Here is a 14,105-nt window from a genome sequence, read left to right on the forward strand (position 1 = left end):
TCATCGCCTGCAAGAAGCCTGGGGATAGGGCTCCAGGCAGACTCCCGGCTCCCCGACAATCTCTAACTGCCTTAGCCTGGCATTCGAGGCCCGAGGACCTGGTCTGAGACCTTCTCTCCAGACCCATTTCCCTTCCCGTCTCCCTCTTTCCTCCCAGGCTGCCATCCTATCTTTGCACATGGGGCTTCCTCTCCCTTTGATTCTCTGGTGGAGGTGTGAACTGAAGTGGAGGCCAGGGAGGGCCACTCCAACACAGGGGCCAGGGCCGTGGACGGGCAGGAAGGGGCCTTTGCTCCAGGAGAGGTTAGCATTGTACCCTCACCCTCTGCTGCTCCCAGAGCACCACTTCGCCCCGCCCCAGCCAATCCAGATACTCAGACTTTGCTTAAGTCTCCACTGGCCTCTTACTAGCTGGGTGGCCTCAGCCTTGAGTGTCACTTTCCTCTTCTGTACAAAGACATGAGAACTCCTGCCTTGTGCAGCTTTCTGTTCACTTCAGGGTCTGAAGGGACTCCTTGAGCTCCTATCCTTGCTTCCCCATACACACTCAGGCATGGCTGTGCCAGTCATCTCATCATCACCCAGGACCACTTGGGCTCCAGGAGTCTGAACTCTGAAACCTCTCTGAGGTCTAGCCTTACACTGTTCACTGCTCAGAATGTTTTCCCTACAGCCTGGAGCCCTGGGTAGTCCCACTTCCTTCCTCAGGTCAAGCTGGGGAAGGTATCCTGTGACGTTTTCTCTGAGCATTGTCCCTACTCACGCATCGCCACCATGATGGCAGAGCCTTGGCCTGTCTTGCTCACCACTGGATTCCCAGGCCCTGGAGCAGGGTAGGCTTCAAAATGAGTACTGCCTGCCAGACTCAGGTCCCTCAGCCCTTCACTATCAGCACCTGAACCCACCTTCACTCTGCTGAGAAGATCCAGCTAACCTTTCCCCAACCTGAGGACCCATTCTTTCCCTCCACAGGGAAAGAGTTAAGTAAACCTGAAATATCTTTGCTGCCGGATTTGAAGTGGGGTGGCCTTTTATATGCTGCTGTGCCTTGTGGATTGGTTGGAGGAAGACCCTCTATGTGGTGCTTTCCCACACTTGCTGCATCCTTCACTCCCTCTCTTCACTGGCTGCTTCCTTTCAGGAGATAACAAAATTCTCCCCTCTTCAGAAATCAGGCCCAAACTGCCCTCTACCAGGCAGCTGTCCCACCCTCTCGCTTTCCTCCGCTCAGTGCCTAGTCCTTGTCAGGATCCCTTGTCTCCACTGGTGTCTCCACTGGCTTTCCTCCTGCTCTCAGCCCACCCAGACCGGGCTCCTCTCGGGAGGTAACCACTGCCTCCCCTTCTCCTCTGCCTCATGATGGACCCCACTCCTGCTCTCCCATCAGCCTCCATAGAGGCTCCTCCACAGAGGACTCGGTAACGTGTAGACAGACTGGCTATCCAGCTGAAAAAAGAAAGTGGATTCCTACTTCACTCCTTTCACTAAAATAAATTCCAGGTGGCTTAGCATTTTCAAGTAAATGTAATAAAATCATAAGAGCGCTAGAAGAAAGCAGGATTTTGCTAAAATCTTGGGGAAACTTTCTAAGTAAGACTCAGAAAGCATGAAAGAAAAGATCGATAAAGTTGACTTCATAAAATTTGAACATTTTTCCATGGAAAAAAAAGCCCTAAGCAAAGTCAGACAAATGGCAGTTGGAAAAAATATGTGCACACAGGACAGACAAAATACTAATTTCCTTAATCTTTTCTATTAAGCAGTAAAAGAAATACCTTTGGTCATATTCTTTACCCAAAAAAATTACAGATAGAAGAAATATAAACATTTTTATACCTGTGAAAAGATGCTTACCCTCACTCATAGTAAAGGAAAAATCAACTAAAATAACAGTGGGGTGTACTTTTTGAGCTATGTGTCTCAGATTGGCAGAGATCAAATAAGATGGTGTTTGTGAAATCTACTGGCAATAACGGTAAGGATACTGGCTGCAGCGATGTTTAGAGTAGGCGTCAGCAAACTTTTCCTGTAAAGGGCCAGATAATAACTATTTTAGGCTTGCGGGCCAGATGGTCTCATCGCAGCTGCTCAATTCCGCCACTGTAGTTATAAAGCAGCCACAGACAACACATAAAGGAATGGGCAGGTTGTGTTCCAATAAAATTTCATTTATGAACATTGAAATTTAAATTTCACATACTTTTCATATGTCACGAAATATTCTTTTTTTTTTTTTTTCTGTATCTCTATTCCAACGTTTAAAAATGAAATAAAAAATTCTTAGCTTGTATGCTTTACAAAAACAGATGATGGGCTGGATACAGCCAGTCAGCCATAGTTTGTTGACCTTTGGTTGAAAGTGACAAAAGACTGGAAACTATCTCAATGCCCATCATTAGGGAGTGGCTGCATTCCCTACAGTATATTCCCCGGGATGGAATACACCTGCAGCCCTTAAAACGCCTGCAGGAGAGATGTGTTTATGAGGTGTCTCCATCTGTATTTTGAAAACAGGGGCTGCTAATACACACATGCATCCTTGTGTCCACCTAGGATGTCCCTGGGCTGACACAGAAGAAGAGAGGCAAGTCACTACCTGGAGAGTCTGAGGGAACGGGGTAGGGGGGTGCGGGGGAGAGAAAACTTTTCAAAGCACACCCTGTTGCTCTGTCTGAAATGTATTAATACCTAAGCACATGTTAACTTAGAAAAAAATTAATCCCCTAAAGATAGTCCCTGAAACAAAGGAACCTGTGCTAAAATAATTTCAGTGAGTGCAGGGTTAAGTAAACCTGACATATCTTTGCTGCTGGATTTGAAGTGGGGTGGCCTTTGATACGCTGCTGTGCCTTGTGAATTGGTTGGAGGAAGACTCTCTATGTGGTGCTTTCCCACACTTGCTGGGACCACTGGTCCACAGAGGATCTCTGGGGACAATCATGCTGTGGAATAGATGTTAGGAATCACCCCCTCTAGGATCAAATACAAGTGCCTTCACTCTCACTACGCCCTGTTACACACACACACACACACACACACGCACGCACACACGCGCACACAGACACGCACTCCACAACATTTCCTCCAGGGCATTCCTCAGGCCACTGATTTCGTGAGATGCTCCGCGGTCAAATATTCTTGGGAAACACTACTACTCTGCCAAAGCGGATGAAAAATTATTGCTCACACTTCTCCCAGATTTTACTACTTCTCTGCCTTTACTCACACCATTCCTTCCATCTGGACTGCTCTTTGTTTTAACCCATCTCTGCCTGCCAAAGGAAACCCTGGTGGTGTAGTGGTTAAGTGCTTCAGCTGCTAACCAAAAGGTTGGCAGTTCAGATCCACCAGGTGCTCCTTGGAAACTCTATGGGGCAGTTCTACTCTGTCCTATAGGGTTGCTGTGAGTCGGAATGAACTCGACAGCAACGGCAATGGGTCTGCCTGCCAAAGTTCTATCTTGAGCTTAGGCCTCATGCTTTCTGCACCATGATGAAGGCTTCTTGAATCCTAGCAAATGTTAGAAGTGCCTGACAGGTATCTCAGACATTTGATGAAAGAAAAAATTAATTACTGAGTGCAACGGAGGAATAACTGGAGGGAGGGAGAAGGGAGGGGTGGATGGACGGATAGACGGATGGATGGATGGACGGATGGATGGGAGTGGCTCTGATTGGGTTAAGCTGTGGGGGGATGCAGTAGCTTGTTATACCTGTATCTAATAGATTGGTGCTTGTGGAACTTTAGCTCTGCAGGTCTGACTGAGGGTTCCAAAGCAGCTTGTTGGCCAGCTTTTGCACAGCCCCCAGGGACAGCTGAAAGGTCCCTCAGTCCTAAGCCTCAAGCAGGGCTCTCATTCCTGTTAGAAGCCCCACTGAGAAAGCTTCCCACCCCTAAAACATGTGGGTCCAGGAGGCGCCTTACCATACAACTTTTTCTTGCCCTTCAGATTGTCCCCACAGGCACTTCAGGGGAGGCTTGACCACAGAACCTGGTGGGACTCTGCAGAAACTGGGCTCCCCCCACTCCCTACCCCAGCTCTGTAGCTCACTGGACTCCCATCACTGCCCCTCTCAGGACCTGTATGAGGGTGGATCTGCACAGGGCCCCAAAATGGAAAGAAGCCAATTGTCTTGCTTGGCCTTATAAGAAATTTTCCTTATAAGCAGGTTCCTCTGGAACCTTCAGCAAATTGCCTAACCTCTTTGAATCTCATTTTCTCCAACTCTACAATGGACAGATCTACCTCTGCAGCTACCTATGCATATTAAGTTAAATAAAATAGATGAAAGTACCTGGCACGCAGTAGGTACTTAGCAACAGTTCCTTTCTCTCTTTCTCTCCAATGCTGATCCTAAGCTGCGAGAGAGAGACTTTCTTAGTTTTCTGTTGTGTGGTGTCAGGACACTGAATGCAGGAAAGCTGGGACAGATGGGAGAGGGCACCTGTGGCATCCACCACCCCCCACTGCTGTTGAGTCGATTCCAACTTATAGCAACACTATAGGACAAAGTAGAACTGCCCCCATAGGGTTTTCAAGCCTGTAATCTTTATGGAAGCTGACTGCCACATCTTTCTCCCACAGAGTGGCTACCGAGTTCAAACCATCGACCTTTTGGTTAGCAGCTGAGCACTTTAGCCGCTGCATCACCAGGGTTCCTACCTGTGGTCCAGTCCATGCCAAATACAGGTATGCAAGCTTTAAAAGTGGCCTTACCCTGCAGGGAAGGCTTTCTCGAGCCTCTCTCCTTCCAGGATTGCTTTTATCATGCTGTCCTATAACTAACTGGTTTCCCCCTCTATCTCCCTCTCACTCCTACCCACCTCCCACAGATGTGAGCACTCTCAGATCAGGTGCTAAGGATGACTCAGTTCTCTGTCCCCAACACACCCCACCCCAAGCTTGGCACAAAGCAGGCTCTCCAATGGAATTGTGGGAAAGGCTGTTCTCTGTAGTTGGCAGTGAAGGCCCCTTAAAGAACAGCTTTACTTGCTGCCCAGAGTCCCAAGCTCTTGGCAAGAGTGAGCAGTCACTGGGAGCCCCAGGCAAGGATGGTGAGTAGTGGTAAGAAGCAGGAGCAGACAGGGTTCAGTGAGAGACAAGCCACTTTGTGAAGCCACTTTGTGATTTGCTCTTGTGCATTCACTTATTAAATTCAGTTAACAAGTATTATGTGCCTAGTGTCTGCCAGACACTTTGCATACTCTGACTTGGAGTACTATAGTGTGTTGGTTAAGAACATGCTCTTCAGAGTGACGTGGATCTGGTTCTCTGCATTCTTGGGCAAGTTACTTAACATCTTGGAACCTCAGTGATATCATCAGCAAAATGGCTATAATATCCAATATTTCACAAGGTTGTTCTCAAAATTAAATGAGCTCATTTATGTAAATTGTTTGACACATCCCTGATAGGTAACTGTTGGCTAATGTAATTATTAAAGGCGGAAATAATTCTGACGGTGATCCTGTGTGGTTAGAGCTGGCGCTACAGCAGGCCAACAATCCAGTGCCTTCACCTGAGAGCGGAGAAAACAGGCCTGAGAAGACAGAGGCAGAACAGGAACAGATCCCAGGCTGCGGGCCTTCGGGGGCTCTCTTTCCATCTAAGCCGTTGTTTTGCTGAGTTTAGAGCCTGCAGAGCAGGCATGCAGCCTGGTTCGCCAAGTGTTCCTTCGGGGAAAGTGGTATGTGAAGCTGGGGTGCTGTTTGCACATAACAGTGCAACAAAGGCAACTTCCTGCACTCACAGCTGAGGATGTACTTAAGGAGCCATCCGCTGCTGGGCCTGCGACGTGCTGCTCTGAGCACCTCCTCTTTCTGGCTGTCCCTTCTGCTGAGTTACAGCCTGCCCCGGAGAATTTACTTCTTCACCCCAGAACATTCTTTTACTAGAGTTTGGAGCAATAATAATGACACCAGTATTTGTGTGATTTTCTTCTGTTTCCATAGTGCTTTCATATCCTTGATCTCATTTGACTTTCAGAATATTTTACTTTTACTAAATGGAGAGAAACTGAGGCTCAAAGAGTGAAGTAACTTACCTCAGGTCTTAGTATTGGTAACCAGGTATTTTTCACCAAGGTCTGGTGTTCTTTCAACTACTCTAATAGGAGCTAACACTCATGGAGTGCCTCTGGGTGCCAGTCTCTGTCTGAAGGGTTCTACACACATGAGTTCTCCACAACCAACCTATGTGGCTGCTACTGTTATTACCACTCTCATAGATGAAGACGCTGAGGAACAGAGGTCAAGCAACTGACTCAAGGATACGCAGCTAGTAGGTGGCAGAGCTAGTGTTCAAATCCAGGAAGTCGGGCTCCATGGTTCACTCTTAAACTCGTTGTCAGGTTTCTTAACCTCGGCACTATGGATATTTGGGGTGGGGCATTTTGGGTTGGATAATCCTTTGGGGAATCCTTTGTTGTTGGGTACACTGTAGGACGTTCAGCAGCACTTCTGGTGTCTACCCACTAGATGCCAGTAGCACCTACTCCTCTCCTCACCTCAGTTGTGACAACCAAAAATGTCTCCTGATATTACCAAATGTCCCTAGGGGAGCTAAATCGCCCCCAGTTGAGAAGCTCTGCTCTGTGTTATGGTATTCTAAAGTGACAACATATAAAAAAAGTTATTTTTAAAATATGGCAATCCCTAATCTTAGACAAAATATGTTCCTGTAGACCTCTTCCCAAAATGAATCAACGTTCATGTTCACATTCATACTTACCTCCTATGCTCAGGCTATTTATAGACCAATTAAAAAAATAAATTGATGCTTAGAAAAATCAAGTGAGTTGCCCAAAATAATAAACACAGTATGTGGCAGAACAGGAACTTACCCCACATGACTAACTTCTTTTGGTGGCATTGATTCTGAATTGATGTGTTCTGTATTTTTTCCATGCTAAGATACACTTTCTCCACATAGTTGAGTGGTTTTGAAATTGGGATGCAACTTAAAAACCAATGTATTTTTATAGTAGCAATATTTTTCTTCCCCTAAAACCTTTAAAAGCTACTGGAAACCCTGGTGGCATAGTGGTTAAGAGCTACAGCTGCTAACCAAAAGGTTGGCAGTTTGAATCCACCAGGTGATCCTTGGAAACTGTATTGGGCAGTTTTATTCTGTTCTCTAGGGTCACTATGAGTTGGAATTGACCTGACGGCAATGAGTTTGGATTTTTTTTTTTTTAAGCTACTATTTAATTAAAAGTTCATCTCACAACTAATAGTCTCTTAGAATTGAGAACTGAGAGCTCTAGCTGTGTGGGTGATGCTGACAGAGTCAGATGGGAAGGGAAGAGGCAGAGCAATAGCCCTTCCTGTTGATGCAGGATGCCCAGACCTCTTCCCCAGTCATCCATCCCAACTCTGAACCTTTACCTGCTGACATCCCGTCTAGCCTTCATGACCTAGCTCAAACCACACTCCTCCTAAAAGCCTTTCAAAGTTGTTTGGTGTGAGTCTCGCCCTTTGCTGATTTCATCCAAAAGCTTTTGTTTTTATCAGAGGATTTCAGGAACATGCCACAGCATACAGCTGACTAAACACTTTCTCCTTAATCAGGGGATGTATTAGCATCCTTGCTTTATAGATGAGGAGACTGAGGCACAGAGACAAGCAACTTGCCTAAGGTCTCTTTGAAAGTCAGTGGAAGGGCAGGGAAGTGAGTCTCCAGGTTCTACCCATCAAAACTTTATGCAACCAGCTGGTTAGCATGCAGGTTAGCCAAGCCTTCCCTTGGAGAAAGTGGAATCCCAAGTTATGGGAAGACTTCTCCGTGATTCCACAATAAAAACTGTGATATTTGAGCTCAGAGAGGTGACATGTTCACCCAAAGACCCACAACTCCCAACCAGCAGGGCTCAGACTGGGTTTCCTCACACTAAGCCCCTGCTTTCTTCTGCTCTGTCCAGCCCTGATCCCTCTCTCATTCCAATGCTTCTAGGTCCCGGCCAGGCCTGACTCCACTCTCATAAGCGGGAAACGGGCAGCAGCCTTTTCCAGGCTACCCCAAAAGAATGAGCACCCACATCTTTGCTCTTATTGGTCAAAGGATATAGTCTTGCCCCACCAAGGTTCTAACTCTTCCAGAGCTGGACCCAAATCCTCCACCTAGCACAGTGATGTGCAGAGAAGGGGCATTCCTCGTGTCTCCACTTAGACCCTGCACAAGCCCCAGATCTCAAATCAAGAGCCAGAGCTGGAGGAAAGGGTACATGAAGTCAAGTTCCAGCAGTGTTGCATTTGACAAGTCACTTGGGGATGCCACTGTCAGTTTCATGGGTTGTTACAAAGACTGAAATGACAAATGTTTGCGAAGATTCTCAGTGCACTTTAAAGTGCTGTAATGGGAGTTGAGGCTGGCTGCACAGTGTAGTGCAAAGAGCATGGGCTCTGGCTTTGGGCAGACAGGGACTGTGTGACCTCAGGCAAATAGCAATCTCTTTGAAATCCAGTTCTCTCATTTGTAAAATGGGGATAATATCAACCTCATCAAATCATGAGTGTTAAATAAGATAATACACATAAGGAATCTCACACAGTGCCTGGCATACAGGAGGCACTCAATAAATGTTAGATTCCTTCCTAAGTGTAAACATCATTACCTGAAGCATAGCAGAAATCAATATCTTCATCTTATTATTTAAGCTCACTGCTAAATTTCACGCAATGGGTAGGGGTTTTAACTTCAAGTGAGCACTAAGATCGCCGATTTTAAAGCACCAGCTGCCACTTTGCTTCTAGTTATCTATCTTCCAAGGAGACTGCAAAGCTGGAAGAGGAATTGCAGTCCAGAGGAAAATGCCACTATATGATGAGGGTAATTTCAAAGGACACATCTCTCCCTCCACACTGTTTCAGGTCTGTTCCCCTTCTCTATAAAAAGGCTGGAGCCGAGACACAAGTAGGTTCTAAAGAGGGCAATGAAAATTATATGGGTTGTGGTTTGAGAAGGGAAGGAAGAGAAATAAAAAACAAGGCAGGAATTACTTGGCTTGGAAAGGAAGAGGTAAGACGGGTGATAAATAGGAGGGTATTATATGGTGGGGGTGGGTAGTAAGTCACATGCCAAGGTCGTTATTGTGGTAGGGGGCTGGGAGGACCAAAAGGATCATATCTCAAGACTTGGAACACTTTGGAAGAAAGACTATACAAATCATGGACGTTATTATCATTAACAATGACCCATGTAGGGCTTGCTTTTTAACCTAATCATGTTCTCTCATTTTCTAAACATGCCCAGAAAATGCAGGCTGGACCTTGCCATATGCATCTCACCTATGAAGGAACTGTTCCTATGGCCAGTTCACATAGGCACAAGCTCTAGGCTCAGCATCTCTTAGAACACCCCTTGACCAGAGGGAGACAGCCAACTCTTGAGCAGGACTTCTAAAGGCTTTCATGGATTGGCCCCTAAACCCCTTCCTATCTTCATCTCTGGCTGCTTTTCCCTGCCTCAACCCTTCAGCCACTCTGAATTTCTCACTGGTCCTAGAACACATTATTTTTTTGTTAATTCAACAAATAGGGAACACCTATTAGATGCCAGGCACTGTTTTCAGCAGTGGGGATAAAACCTCAGTGAACAACAGACCCTCATAGAGCGTAGAAGACAAATCATTTCTGATAAACATAGGCGAGTTTTGAAGGGGTGGTCAGAGAAGGTCTGTCTGTGGAGGTAATATATGAGCACAGACCTGAATGATGCAAGAGTGAGCAAACAGGTAACTGGGCCAACAGCTTTCGAGACACATCAAAGATAGTATAAAAGTCTTGAAGAATCTTCTCAGAATGAGCTTGATGAATGGGAGAAACTGAAAGAAGAGCATAACAGTTGGGCTGAATGAACAAGAGTCTGAGACTAGGAGGTGAAGCCGGAGGCTGGCATGAACCAGATCACACAGAGCCTTAGAGCCATGGTCAAGGGCTTGGATTCTGGTCTAAGCGGGAGGGAAAGCCTCTGAGGGTTCTGAGAAGAGGAGGTGCATGACCACTCTGCCTGTTGGGTGGAAAATAAACATGGAGGGAAAGATAAGGTGAGAGATGATGGTGGCTTGGACTAGGGTAATAGGAGCAGAGGTGGTGAGAAATAACAGGGGGCAGGAAATGGGGGAAGCACTGGTGAAAAGACACTTGAGCTGGGCCTTGAATAACTAGCCATATGCCTAACAACTTGCCACTGACTCAATGTCTTATCTTTGTAGCCAAAACACTAAGAATAATGCCTGGCATGATGTATACTAAATTGAACTGGAAAAATAATAATAAATCTGGAAGAAAAATGTTTTCCTGTAACTAATCTTGAATTTTCTATTTTAGAAGGCTATTTAATCCTTTCCAACATGGGAAATTTACACACATGATAAAAAACGTGGAAACTAGAAATGTCAAAGAAGGGAAATTTATAACTCGTTATACTCTCAGACAAAAATTAGTATTTTGGTGTATTTTCCCCCCAGTCTTTTCATACACATTTTTACAAAGGTGGGTGAGTGGGAGAAAACTTGAGGGGCAGCCTGGTCAACCAGAATCAGTTGGTCAGGTTTTGAATCCTAGCTCTGCCACTAAGTGGCCTTGGACAAGTCATTTTCTCTCTGATCCATAAAATGGGGATATCAACACCTGCCGCATCAGGTTTTTGTGAGCCTAAATGAGATGATTCACACCAAGTACCTAGTGAGGTGCTTATTATTTAGTAAGTGCTCAGTATACAGTAGCTGCAATTAATAAAAGGAAGTCTAAATCCCACAACATACAATTATAAGGAAAGCTTTCACCATCTTATTTTTTAGGAAATAACCGCCCCCCCAAAACCAAACCCATTGCCATCTAGTGGGTTCTGACTCATAGCGACTCTAAGACAGAGTGGAACTGCCCTATAGGGTTTCCAAGGCTGTAATCTTTATGGAAGCAGGCTGCCTCATCTTTCTCCCAAGGAGCAACTGATGGGTTCAAACTGCTGACCTTTTGGTGAGCAGCTGAGCGCTTAACCACTGCACCACCAGGGCTCCTGGTTTTAGGAAATAGGTTTTGCAATTCACAGTCTAACCACATATGCTCTTCCAAAGAAAAATAATCACACTAAGTATAGGAATTTGCCAAATAAGATGCAAGCAATACCAAATATTTTTAAAACCAAAATTTTACGGTAATGCAAAACAGAAATGTGCCAAGAACTAACCCCAGGCCCTGGCCTGTTTAATAAATCTCTCTCCTATAAAGCTGACATGCTTATGGGATTACCGTTTACATTAGTAACAGTTTAAAGGGCACTCTCACCTGCCAAGAAATCATTCTTTCAGGTTTTCCATCTCCAGTTATGCCTGTGTGGTATGACAGAGCATGGCACTGAGTCAGGACGCTTCTGTTCTCCCCCAGCCTCTGCCACCACAGAGTGGTGGGATTCTGAGCAAGTTGCCCTCTCTAGTTTTCCAGAAAATGAGGTGTTGTCCACAGTCTCCACGGGTCCTTCAGCTCTAAAACTCTGCTACCATGCACATTTTATAGTTTAACATGTATAATATCGATTTGAGGAGAAAATACTACATCTTAATCAGGTACCTAAAAATACCTTAAATACCTAGTATCATAATTACCATCTATATAGGTTTTTGGGAGGGGGGGAAATGAATCACACATTATATGAGTGTACTTCTAAGACACCAGCCTCATTTTCATAGAGAAGGGAAGTGAAAGACTAAGTTAAAAACATTTGGAATCGTGAAATTCCACAGTACATACCATTTTCAAAGGTTGGCCTACTCTTACTAAATGCCAATTTTTCAGTGGCTTAAACCCATTCCAACTGGATCTATATTGGCAACGATGGTGGTGAATTTGGCTTAGTTTTATACACCATTGCCACTCATTAATTAAATGAGGTAATGTATGGGAAAACGAATACTGCTGTTTTTGTAAGATTCTGTAAAGGCTGTTACCTACCTCTTTGACCTATGTTCAACGCCGGCTGTCTACCCTGAAGTCCAAACTTAGAGGTGTGTGTGTGTGTCAGAACCACATGGGTTCTCACAGGGCTGGCATCTAGCAGAAGAGACAGGCCAACCTGGGAGTACATGACCTGGACTTCAGGGTTGGGGAAGCCTCCAGAGGAAGTGACATCTAAACTGAGGTCTGAATGAACAACGAGCCTGGAGGGAAGAGTATGCCTCACACTTTGCACTCTAGGTTTAGCTAAGGCATCACCTCCTCTAGTCTGTTAGAAGCCCTTTCTTCTTTGCTAGCCTCGTACCCTGGATTCTCCTCTGGGTAGGGTGACTCTTAATCTTGGTTTGCTCTGGATAGTCCTGGTTTTTTGCTTGTTCTAGAATGACTATTAGTAGTGCCCCATTACACTCTCAAAAGTAGCCTGGTTGGGACTATCAGACTATATGATTACCCTACTATTAGTCCTGCTCCTGGCAATCCCAGGCTTGCATGTCATGCTCTTGTGACTCAGCTCATTGAGGGCATGGCTCTATCTTATTCATCTTTGTATTCAGGACACCTAGCCTCACGTGTGATGCTAAACAGATTGAGCATAATAGGCATTCAACACAATATTTGAAATTAAAATGAAAAGCAAATACAAGCTACAACAAATGGTATTTGCAAATCTTTGTGGTAAAGAATCCCAGTTCCATCTTCCGCTAACTGTGACCTTGTAATCCTTAGGTTTTCACTAAACATGGGGTAACAGTATCCTCTTGCCTAGGGTGAAATCTAACTAAATAATCCACATCAAGTGCTCTAGAACCGTACCTGGTGTTTATTGAGCCTCGGCAGCAGTCGCTCCTGTGGACAGTGATGATTCCTCCTCCTGTTGCAACCCTGTTTTGCTAAGAAAACAGGCACCCAGTAGGGACTCAATACGTGTGCACCAAATGAATGCTTGGACTTATGCTAGATGCTGGCTGAAGCCCATACTCTTAAATTATCAGATGCATTAATCAAAATTAAAATTTAGAAGTCAAAAGCTTTGACTCTTCTAAGTCCAGTTTTAGTAATAACTGAAAACAAAAACCCACCTCATATCCATAAATCACAGAACACAGAACACAGCAGCACTGTCTGGCCCCGTCCTCGATGTGTTACCTATAATTAGCAGCATTTAAGCCTCACCCTCATTACAACTGTGCTCTCTTTTAAAGGTTACTCTTCAAAAAGCATGCCAACTTGGTTAGTTGGGTCCCCTCTTCCTCTTTTTGAACTGTCAGCCTTTCAAGCCTTATGTGATTAATGTACATACAGAGAACATTAGAAAGACCTCAGACTGAGTGAACAGTAGTTTCTTGATCCCCCAATTACAATATTCTCTTTGCAGTATATCCTTGTTGGACATTTGGAATGGATTAAGACTTTAAACTTCCAGATGTTTAAACTACTACTGTAAATTCAAACTCATTAAATGGGGCAGATTTACTACCTCTACTTAGTTTTGAAGTCTGTTGTTCGCCCTGTCCAAATAATTTATGAAACCAAATACAGTGGCAGGTAGTGTATTCTATTTATATAGTTTTCGTGGTGGGAAATAAAGGACATAAAAAAAAAGTCTGGAAATTAACTGCCATCTTCGCGAACCTATAGATCACACTTCTTGTTGTTTCTAAGCTAGTAATTGTTTCCTGAAACCGATCTAGTAGAGATTTTTATGCTAATCTGTACTAAAAATTACTTTGCTTTTTCTGGCCACAAAAGTTGGCTGCAGAGGAGCATTTGATTACAGCGAGAAGACAGCTGCGCCCACTCTCATGAAGTAAATGGGCCTGGATCTACAGGCCTTTGTGGTACTGTTTTGGCAGCCAAACAAAGGTGGCACCATTTCTACCCCCAGTTTGTAAAGTCTCAGAAGTTTCAGGCTCCAATTTTTTTTTTCTTTTGCGAGGAACCCACGTGGACTATAATGAGTGCATTTCAGAGATGCTGTGTTGAAAGCTGGCAATGGATAAAGCAAGAACATAAAAGGAGCCTATTCCTAAAGCAAATATTTCTTCTATGAACCGTAAGAATGAAGTGGCTTTCACAATCAATTTTAAGATTGAAGGACTGGACTGAAGTATCTGGCTCTGGCATTTATTTGCTATATAATTTGGGCCAATTCA

Source organism: Loxodonta africana, chromosome 7 (assembly GCF_030014295.1).
Source record: "Loxodonta africana isolate mLoxAfr1 chromosome 7, mLoxAfr1.hap2, whole genome shotgun sequence".
Classification (NCBI taxonomy): domain Eukaryota; kingdom Metazoa; phylum Chordata; class Mammalia; order Proboscidea; family Elephantidae; genus Loxodonta; species Loxodonta africana.